Source organism: Colletes latitarsis, unplaced genomic scaffold, assembly GCF_051014445.1.
Source record: "Colletes latitarsis isolate SP2378_abdomen unplaced genomic scaffold, iyColLati1 scaffold0007, whole genome shotgun sequence".
Classification (NCBI taxonomy): domain Eukaryota; kingdom Metazoa; phylum Arthropoda; class Insecta; order Hymenoptera; family Colletidae; genus Colletes; species Colletes latitarsis.
Genome location: NW_027488367.1, coordinates 26,634,859 through 26,645,510, shown reverse-complemented (window position 1 = coordinate 26,645,510; position 10,652 = coordinate 26,634,859).

Here is a 10,652-nt window from a genome sequence, read left to right as displayed (position 1 = left end):
ACGTGATCCAAACCAGAAAAAACCCAGGATCTGTTCAACAAGTATGTGAAAAACGCGAAAGTATGAGCCTGATGAGGGCAAATCCCAGACCTATCCCAGACCTAACTTGCGTTATCCTCTAAAATATTGATCGAAACCAGGTTTAATTGACTGTTTCAGTGTGGTACCACATTACTACATGATCCAATCCAGAAATAGCCCAGGATCTAGCCATGAAGTATGAGAAATATACGATAGTAAGAGCCTGATGAGGGCAAATCCTAGATCTATCCCAGACCTAACTTGCGTTATCCTCTAAAATATTGATCCAAACCAGGTTTAATTGAATGTTTCAGTGTGGTACCACATTACTACGTGACCCAACCCAGAAAAAACCCAGGATCTGTTCAACAAGTATGTGAAAAACGCGAAAGTATGAGCCTGATGAGGGCAAATCCCAGACCTATCCCAGCCCTAACTTGCGTTATCCTCTAAAATGTTGATCGAAACCAGGTTTAGTCGACTGTTTCAGTGTGGTACCACATTACTACGTGATCCAAACCAGAAAAAACCCAGGATCCGTTCAACAAGTATGTGAAGAATGCGAAAGTATGAGTCTGATGAGTGAAAATCCCAGACCTAACATGCGTTATCCTCTAAAATATTTATCAAGACCAGGTTTAATTGAATGTTTCAGTGTGGTACCACATTACTACGTGACCCAACCCAGAAAAAACCCAGGATCTGTTCAACAAGTATGTGAAGAATGCGAAAGTATGAGTCTGATGAGGGCAAATCCCAGACCTATCCCAGACGTAACTTGCGTTATCCTCTAAAATATTGATCGAAACAAGGTTTAATTGAATGATTCAGTGTGGTACCACATTGCTACGTGATGCAATCCAGAAACAGCCCAGGATCTAGCCATGAAGTATGAGAAGTATGCGAAAGTATGAGCCAGATGAGGGCAAATCCTAGACCTAACCCAAACCTAACATGCGTTATCCTCTAAAATATTTATCATGAACAGGTTTAATTGAATGTTTCAGTGTGGTACCACATTACTACGTGAACCAAATCAGAAAAAACCCAGGATCCGTTCAACAAGTATGTTAAAACTGCGACGGTATGACCCTGATGAGGGCAAATCCCAGGCCTAAACTAGACCTAACATGCGTTGTCCTCTAAAATATTGATCCAAACCAGGTTTAATGGACTGTTTCAGTGTGGCACCACATTACTACGTGATCCAAACCAGAAAAAACCCAGGATCCGTTCAACAAGTATGTGAAGAATGCGAAAGTATGAGTCTGATGAGTGAAAATCCCATGCCTAACCTAGACCTAACATGCGTTATCCTCAAAAATATTGATCGAAACCTGGTTTAATCGACTGTTTCAGTGTGGTACCACATTACTATGTGATCCAAACCAGAAAATAACCCAGGATCTGTTCAACGAGTATGTGAAGTGTGCGAAAGTATGAGTCTGATGAGGGCAAATCCCATGCCTAACCTAGACTTAACATGCGTTATCCTTAAAAATATTGATCGAAACCTGGTTTAATCGACTGTTTCAGAGTGGTACCATATTACTATGTGATCCAAACCAGAAAATAACCCAGGATCTGTTCAACGAGTATGTGAAGTGTGCGAAAGTATGAGTCTGATGAGGGCAAATCGCAGACCTATCCCAGACCTAACATGCGTTATCCTCTAAAATATTTATCAAGACCAGGTTTAATTGATTGTTTCAGTGTGGGCCCACATTACGACGTGATCCAAACCAGAAAAAACCCAGGATCCGTTCAACAAGTATGTGAAGAATGCGAAAGTATGAGTCTGATGAGTGAAAATCCCATGCCTAACCTAGACCTAACATGCGTTATCCTCAAAAATATTGACCGAAACCTGGTTTAATCGACTGTTTCAGTGTGGTACCACATTACTATGTGATCCAAACCAGAAAATAACCCAGGATCTGTTCAACGAGTATGTGAAGTGTGCGAAAGTATGAGTCTGATGAGGGCAAATCCCAGTCCTATCCCAGACCTAACATGCGTTATCCTCTAAAATATTTATCAAGACCAGGTTTAGTTGATTGTATCAGTGTGGACCCATATTACTACGTGATCCAAACCAGAAAAAACCCAGGATCCGTTCAACAAGTATGTGAAGAATGCGAAAGTATGAGTCTGATGAGTGAAAAAACCAGGCCTGACCTAGACCTAACATGCGTTATCCTCTAAAATATTGAGCGAAACCAGGTTTAATTGACTGTTTCAGTGTTGTACTTCATTACTACGTGATGCAATCCAGAAAAAGCCCAGGATCTGTTCAACAAGTATATGAAAAACGCGAAAGTATGAGCCGGATGAGGGCAAATCCCAGACCTATCCCAGACCAAACTTGCGTTATCCTCTAAAATATTGATCGAAACCAGGTTTAATCGACTGTTTCAGTGTGAAAACACATTACTACGTGATCCAAACCAGAAAAAAACCCAGGATCTTGTCATCCAGTATGTGAAGTTTGCGAAAGTATGATTCTGATGAGGGCTAATCCCAGACCTATCCCAGAACTATCCCAGACCTAACTTGCGTTATCCTCTAAAATATTGATCGAAACCAGGTTTAATTGATTGTTTTAGTGTGGTAACACATTACTACGTGACCCAACCCAGAAAAAACCCAGGATCTGTTCAACAAGTACGTGAAGGGTGCGAAAGTATGAGTCTGATGAGGTCAAATCCCAGACCTATCCCAGATCTAACTTGCGTTATCCTCTAAGATATTGATCGAAACCAGGTTTAATCGACTGTTTCAGTGTGGTACCACATTACTACGTGATCCAAACCAGAAAAGACCCAGGATCAGTTCAACAAGTACGTGAAAAACGTGAAAGTATGAGCCTGATTAGGGCGAATCCCAGACCTATCCCAGACCTAACATGTGCTATCCTCTAAAATATTTATCAAGACGAGGTTTAATTGATTGTTTCAGTGTGGTCCCACATGACGACGTGATCCAATCCAGAAAAAGCCCAGGATCTAGCCATCAAGTGTGAGTAATATGCGAAAGAATGAGCCTGATGAGAGTAAATCCCAGACCTAACCTAGACCTAACATGAATTATTCTCTAAAATATTGATCGAAACCAGGTTTGATTGACTGTTTCAGCGTGGTACCACATTACTACGTGATACAATCCAGAAACAGCCCAGGATCCAGCCATGAGGTATGAGAAATATGCGAAAGTATGAGCCTGATGAGGGCAAATCCTAGACCTAACCCAGACCTAACATGCGTTATCCTCTAAAATATTGATCGAAACCTGGTTTAATGCACTGTTGCAGTGTGGTACCACACTACTACGTGATCCGAACCAGAAAAAACCCAGGATCTGTTCAACAAGTATGTGAAAAACGCGAAAGTATGAGTCTGATGAGGTCAAATCCCAGACCTATCCCAGACCTAACTTGTGTTATCCTCTAAAATATTGATCGAAACCAGGTTTAGTCGACTGTTTCAGTGTGGTACCACATTACTACGTGATCCAAACCAGAAAAAACCCAGGAACCGTTCAACAAGTATGTGAAGTGAGCGAAAGTATGAGTCTGATGAGGGCAAATCCCATGCCTAACCTAGACTTAACATGCGTTATCCACTAAAATATATATCAAGACCAGGTTTAATTGATTGTTTCAGTGTGGTCCCACATTACTACGGGATACAATCCAGAAACAGCCCAGGATCCAGGCATGAAGTATGAGAAATATGCGAAAGTATGAGTCTGATGAGTGAAAATCCCAGACCTAACCTAGACCTAACATGCGTTATCCTCTAAAATATTGATGGAAACCAGGTTTAATGGACCGTTTCAGTGTTGTACTTCATTACTACGTGATGCGATCCAGAAAAAGCCCAGGATCTAGCCATCAAGTATGAGAAATATGCGAAAGAATGAGCCTGATGAGAGCAAATCCCAGACCTAACCCAGACCTAACATGCGTTAGCCTCAAAAATATTGATCGAAACCTGGTTTAATCGACTGTTTCAGTGTGGTACCACATTACTATGTGATCCAAACCAGAAAATAACCCAGGATCAGTTGAACGAGTATGTCAAGTGTGCGAAAGAATGAGCCTGATGAGAGTAAATCCCAGACCTAACCTAGACCTAACATGCGCTATCCTCTAAAATATTTATCAAGACGAGGTTTAATTGATTGTTTCAGTGTGGTCCCACATTACTATGTGATCCAAACCAGAAAATATCCCAGGATCTGTTCAACAAGTATGTGAAGAATGCGAAAGTATGAGTCTGATGAGTGAAAATCCCGGACCTAACCCAGACCTAACATGCGTTATCCTCTAAAATATTTATCCAGACCAGGTTTCATTGAATGTTTCAGTGTGGTACCACTTTACTATGTGATCCAATCCAGAAATAGCCCAGCATCTAGCCATGAAGTATGAGAAATATGCGAAAGTAAGAGCCTGATGAGGGCAAATCCTAGACCTAACCCAGACCTAACATGCGTTATCCTCTAAAATATTTATCAAGACCAGGTTTAATTGAATGTTTCAGTGTGGTACCACATGACTACGTGACCCAACCCAGAAAAAACCCAGGATCTGTTCAACAAGTATGTGAAAAACGCGAAGGTATGAGCCTGATGCGGGCAAATCCCAGACCTATCCCAGCCCTAACTTGCGTTATCCTCTAAAATATTGATCGAAACCAGGTTTAGTCGACTGTTTCAGTGTGGTACCACATTACTACGTGATCCAAACCAGAAAAAACCCAGGATCCGTTCAACAAGTATGTGAAGAATGCGAAAGTATGAGTCTGATGAGTGAAAATCCCAGACCTAACCTAGACCTAACATGCGTTATCCTCTAAAATATTTATCAAGACCAGGTTTAATTGAATGTTTCAGTGTGGTACCACATTACTACGTGACCCAAACCAGAAAAAACCCAGGATCTGTTCAACAAGTATATGAAAAAGGCGAAAGTATGAGCCTGATGAGGGCAAATCCCAGACCTATCCCAGACGTAACTTGCGTTATCCTCTAAAATATTGATCGAAACAAGGTTTAATTGAATGTTTCAGTGTGGTACCACATTGCTACGTGATGCAATCCAGAAACAGCCCAGGATCTAGCCATGAAGTATGAGAAGTATGCGAAAGTATGAGCCAGATGAGGGCAAATCCTAGACCTAACCCAAACCTAACATGCGTTATCCTCTAAAATATTTATCATGAACAGGTTTAATTGAATGTTTCAGTGTGGTACCACATTACTACGTGAACCAAATCAGAAAAAACCCAGGATCCGTTCAACAAGTATGTTAAAACTGCGACAGTATGACCCTGATGAGGGCAAATCCCAGGCCTAACCTAGACCTAACATGCGTTGTCCTCTAAAATATTGATCCAAACCAGGTTTAATGGACTGTTTCAGTGTGGCACCACATTGCTACGTGATCCAAACCAGAAAAAACCCAGGATCTGTTCAACAAGTATGTGAAAAACGCGAAAGTATGAGTCTGATGAGGTCAAATCCCAGACCTATCCCAGACTTAACTTGCGTTATCCTCTAAAATATTGATCGAAACCAGGTTTAATCGGCTGTTTCAGCGTGGTACCACATTACTACGTGATACAATCCAGAAACAGCCCAGGAGCTAGCCATCAAGTATGAGAAATATGCGAAAGAGTGAGCCTGATAAGAGCAAATACCAGACCTAACCTAGACCTAACATGAATTATTCTCTAAAATATTGATCGAAACCAGGTTTAACTGACTGTTTCAGTGTGGTCCCACATTACTACGTGATCCAAACCAGAAAAAACCCAGGATCCGTCCAACAAGTATGTGAAGAATGCGAAAGTATGAGTCTGATGAGTGAAAATCCCAGGCCTAACCTAGACCTAACATGCGTTATCCTCAAAAATATTGATCGAAACCTGGTTTAATCGACTGTTTCAGTGTGGTACCACATTACTATGTGATCCAAACCAGAAAATAACCCAGGATCTGTTCAACGAGTATGTGAAGGGTGCGAAAGTATGAGTCTGATGAGGTCAAATCCCAGACCTATCCCAGATCTGACTTGCGTTATCCTCTAAAATATTGATCGAAACCAGGTTTAATCGACTGTTTCAGTGTGGTACCACATTACTACGTGATCCAAACCAGAAAAGACCCAGGATCAGTTCAACAAGTAAGTGAAAAACGAGAAAGTATGAGGCTGATGAGGGCAAATCCTAGACCTAACTCAAACCTAACATGCGTTATCCTCTAAAATATTTATCAAGACCAGGTTTAATTGACTGTTTCAGCGTGGTACCACATTACTACGTGATACAATCCAGAAACAGCCCAGGATCTAGCCATGAAGTATGAGAGATATGCGAAAGTATGAGCCTGATGAGGGCAAATCCTAGGCCTAACCCAAACCTAACATGCGTTATCCTCTAAAATATTTATCATGACCAGGTTTAATTGAATGTTTCAGTGTGGCACCACATTACTACGTGATCCAATCCAGTAATAGCCCAGGATCTAGCCATGAAGTATGAGAAATATGCGCAAGTATGAGCCTGACGAGAGCAAATCCTAGACCTAACCCAGACCTAACATGCGTTATCCTCAAAACAATTGATCGAACCTGGTTTAATCGACTGTTTCAGTGTGGTACCACATTACTATGTGATCCAAACCAGAAAATAACCCAGGATGAGTTCAACGAGTATGTGAAGTGTGCGAAAGTATGAGTCTGATTAGGGCAAATCCCAGACATATCCCAGACCTAACATGCGCTATCCTCTAAGACATTTATCAAGACCAGGTTTAATTGATTGTTTCAGTGTGGTCCCACATTACTACGTGATCCAATCCAGAAAAAGCCCAGGATCTAGCCATCAAGTATGAGTAATATGCGAAAGAATGAGCCTGATGAGAGTAAATCCCAGACCTAACCTAGACCTAACATGAATTATTCTCTAAAATATTGATCGAAACCAGGTTTAATTGACTGTTTCAGCGTGGTACCACATTAGTACGTGATACAATCCAGAAACAGCCCAGGATCCAGCCATGAAGTATGAGAAATATGCGAAAGTATGAGCCTGATGAGGGCAAATCCTAGACCTAACCCAGACCTAACATGCGTTATCCTCTAAAATATTGATCGAAACCTGGTTTAATGCACTGTTTCAGTGTGGTACCACACTACTACGTGATCCAAACCAGAAAAAACCCAGGATCTGTTCCACAAGTATGTGAAAAACGCGAAAGTATGAGTCTGATGAGGTCAAATCCCAGACCTATCCCAGACCTAACTTGTGTTATCCTCTAAAATATTGATCGAAACCAGGTTTAGTCGACTGTTTCAGTGTGGTACCACATTACTACGTGATCCAAACCAGAAAAAACCCAGGATCTGCTCAACGAGTATGTGAAGGGTGCGAAAGTATGAGTCTGATGAGGTCAAATCCCAGACCTATCCCATATCTAACTTGCGTTATCCTCTAAAATATTGATCGAAACCAGGTTTAATCGACTGTTTCAGTGTGGTACCACATTACTACGTGATCCAAGCCAGAAAAGACCCAGGATCAGTTCAACAAGTACGTGAAAAACGTGAAAGTATGAGCCTGATTAGGGCGAATCCCAGACCTATCCCAGACCTAACATGCGCTATCCTCTAAAATATTTATCAAGACGAGGTTTATTTGATTGTTTCAGTGTGTTCCCACATTACTACGTGATCCAATCCAGAATCAGCCCAGGATCTAGCCATCAAGTGTGAGTAATATGCGAAAGAATGAGCCTGATGAGAGTAAATCCTAGACCTAACCTAGACATAACATGAATTATTCTCTAAAATATTCATCGAAACCAGGTTTAATTGACTGTTTCAGCGTGGTACCACATTACTACGTGATACAATCCAGAAACAGCCCAGGATCCAGCCATGAGGTATGAGAAATATGCGAAAGTATGAGCCTGACGAGAGCAAATCCTAGACCTAACCCAGACCTAACATGCGTTATCCTCAAAAATATTGATCGAAACCTGGTTTAATTGACTGTTTCAGTGTGGTACCACATTACTACGTGATACAATCCAGAAACAGCCCACGATCCAGCCATGAGGTATGAGAAATATGCGAAAGTATGAGCCTGGCGAGAGCAAATCCTAGACCTAACCCAGACCTAACATGCGTTATCCTCAAAAATATTGATCGAAACCTGGTTTAATCGACTGCTTCAGTGTGGTACCACACTACTACGTGATCCAAACCAGAAAAAACCCAGGATCTGTTGAACAAGTATGTGAAAAACGCGAAAGTATGAGCCTGATGAGGTCAAATCCCAGACCTATCCCAGACCTAATTTGTGTTATCCTCTAAAATATTGATCGAAACCAGGTTTAGTCTACTGTTTCAGTGCGGTACCACATTACTACGTGATCCAAACCAGAAAAATCCCAGGATCCGTTCAACAAGTATGTGAAGTGTGCGAAAGTATGAGTCTGATAAGGGCAAATCGCAGACCTATCCCAGACCTAACATGCGCTATCCATTAAAATATTTATCAAGACCAGGTTTAATTGATTGTTTCAGTGTGGTCCCACATTACTACGGGATACAATCCAGAAACAGCCCAGGATCCAGCCATGAAGTATGAGAAATATGCGAAAGTATGAGTCTGATGAGTGAAAATCCCAGACCTAACCTAGACCTAACATGCGTTATCCTCTAAAATATTGATGGAAACCTGGTTTAATTGACTGTTTCAGTGTTGTACTTCATTACCACGTGATGCGATCCAGAAAAAGCCCAGGATCTAGCCATCAAGTATGAGAAATATGCGAAAGAATGAGCCTGATGAGAGCAAATCCCAGACCTAACCCAGACCTAACATGCGTTATCCTCAAAAATATTGATCGAAACCTGGTTTAATCGACTGTTTCTACGTGATGCGATCCAGAAAAAGCCCAGGATCTAGCCATCAAGTATGAGAAATATGTGAAAGTATGAGTCTGATTAGGGCAAATCCCAGACCTATCCCAGACCTAACTTGCGCTATCCTCTAAAATATTTATCAAGACCCGGTTTAATTGATTGTTTCAGTGTGGTCCCACATTACTACGTGATCCAATCCAGAAAAAGCCCAGGATCTAGCCATCAAGTATGAGTAATATAAGAAAGAATGAGCCTGATGAGAGTAAATCCCAGACCTAACCTAGACCTAACATGAATTATTCTCTAAGATATTGATCGAAACCTGGTTTAATCGACTGTCCCAGAGTGGTACCACATTACTATGTGATCCAAACCAGAAAATATCCCAGCATCTGTTCAACAAGTATGTGAAGAATGTGAAAGTATGAGTCTGATGAGTGAAAATCCCAGACCTAACCCAGACCTAACTTGCGTTATCCTCTAAAATATTTATCCAGACCATGTTTCATTGAATGTTTCAGTGTGGTACCACTTTACTATGTGATCCAATCCAGAAATAGCCCAGCATCTAGCCATGAAGTATGAGAAATATTGCGAAAGTAGAAGCATGATGAGGGCAAATCCTAGACCTAACCCAGACCTAACAAGCGTTATCCTCTAAAATATTTATCAAGACTAGGTTTAATTGAATGTTTCAGTGTGGTACCACATTACTACGTTATCCACACCAGAAAAAACCCAGGATCCGTTCAACAAGTATGTGAAGAATGCGAAAGTAGAAGCATGATGAGGGCAAATCCTAGACCTAACCCAGACCTAACAAGCGTTATCCTCTAAAATATTTATCAAGACTAGGTTTAATTGAATGTTTCAGTGTGGTACCACATTACTTCGCGATCCACACCAGAAAAAACCCAGGATCCGTTCAACAAGTATGTGAAGAATGCGAAAGTAGAAGCATGATGAGGGCAAATCCTAGACCTATCCCAGACCTAACTTGCGCTATCCTCTAAAATATTTATCAAGACCCGGTTTAATTGATTGTTTCAGTGTGGTCCCACATTACTACGTGATCCAATCCAGAAAAAGCCCAGGATCTAGCCATCAAGTATGAGTAATATAAGAAAGAATGAGCCTGATGAGAGTAAATCCCAGACCTAACCTAGACCTAACATGAATTATTCTCTAAGATATTGATCGAAACCTGGTTTAATCGACTGTCCCAGAGTGGTACCACATTACTATGTGATCCAAACCAGAAAATATCCCAGCATCTGTTCAACAAGTATGTGAAGAATGTGAAAGTATGAGTCTGATGAGTGAAAATCCCAGACCTAACCTAGACCTAACATGCGTTATCCTCTAAACTATTCATCCAAACCAGGTTTAATGGACTGTTTCAGTGTGGTACCACACTACTACGTGATCCACACCAGAAAAAACCCAGGATCCGCTCAACAAGTATGTGAAAAACGCGAAAGTATGAGCCTGATGAGGGCAAATCCCAGACCTATCCCAGTCCTAACTAACGTTATCCTTTAAAATATTGATCGAAACCAGGTTTAATTGACTGTTTCAGTGTTGTACTTCATTACTACGTGATGCAATCCATAAAAAGCCCAGGATCTAGCCATCAAGTATGAGAAATATGCGAAAGTATGAGCCTGATGATGGCAAATCCTAGACCTAACCCAGA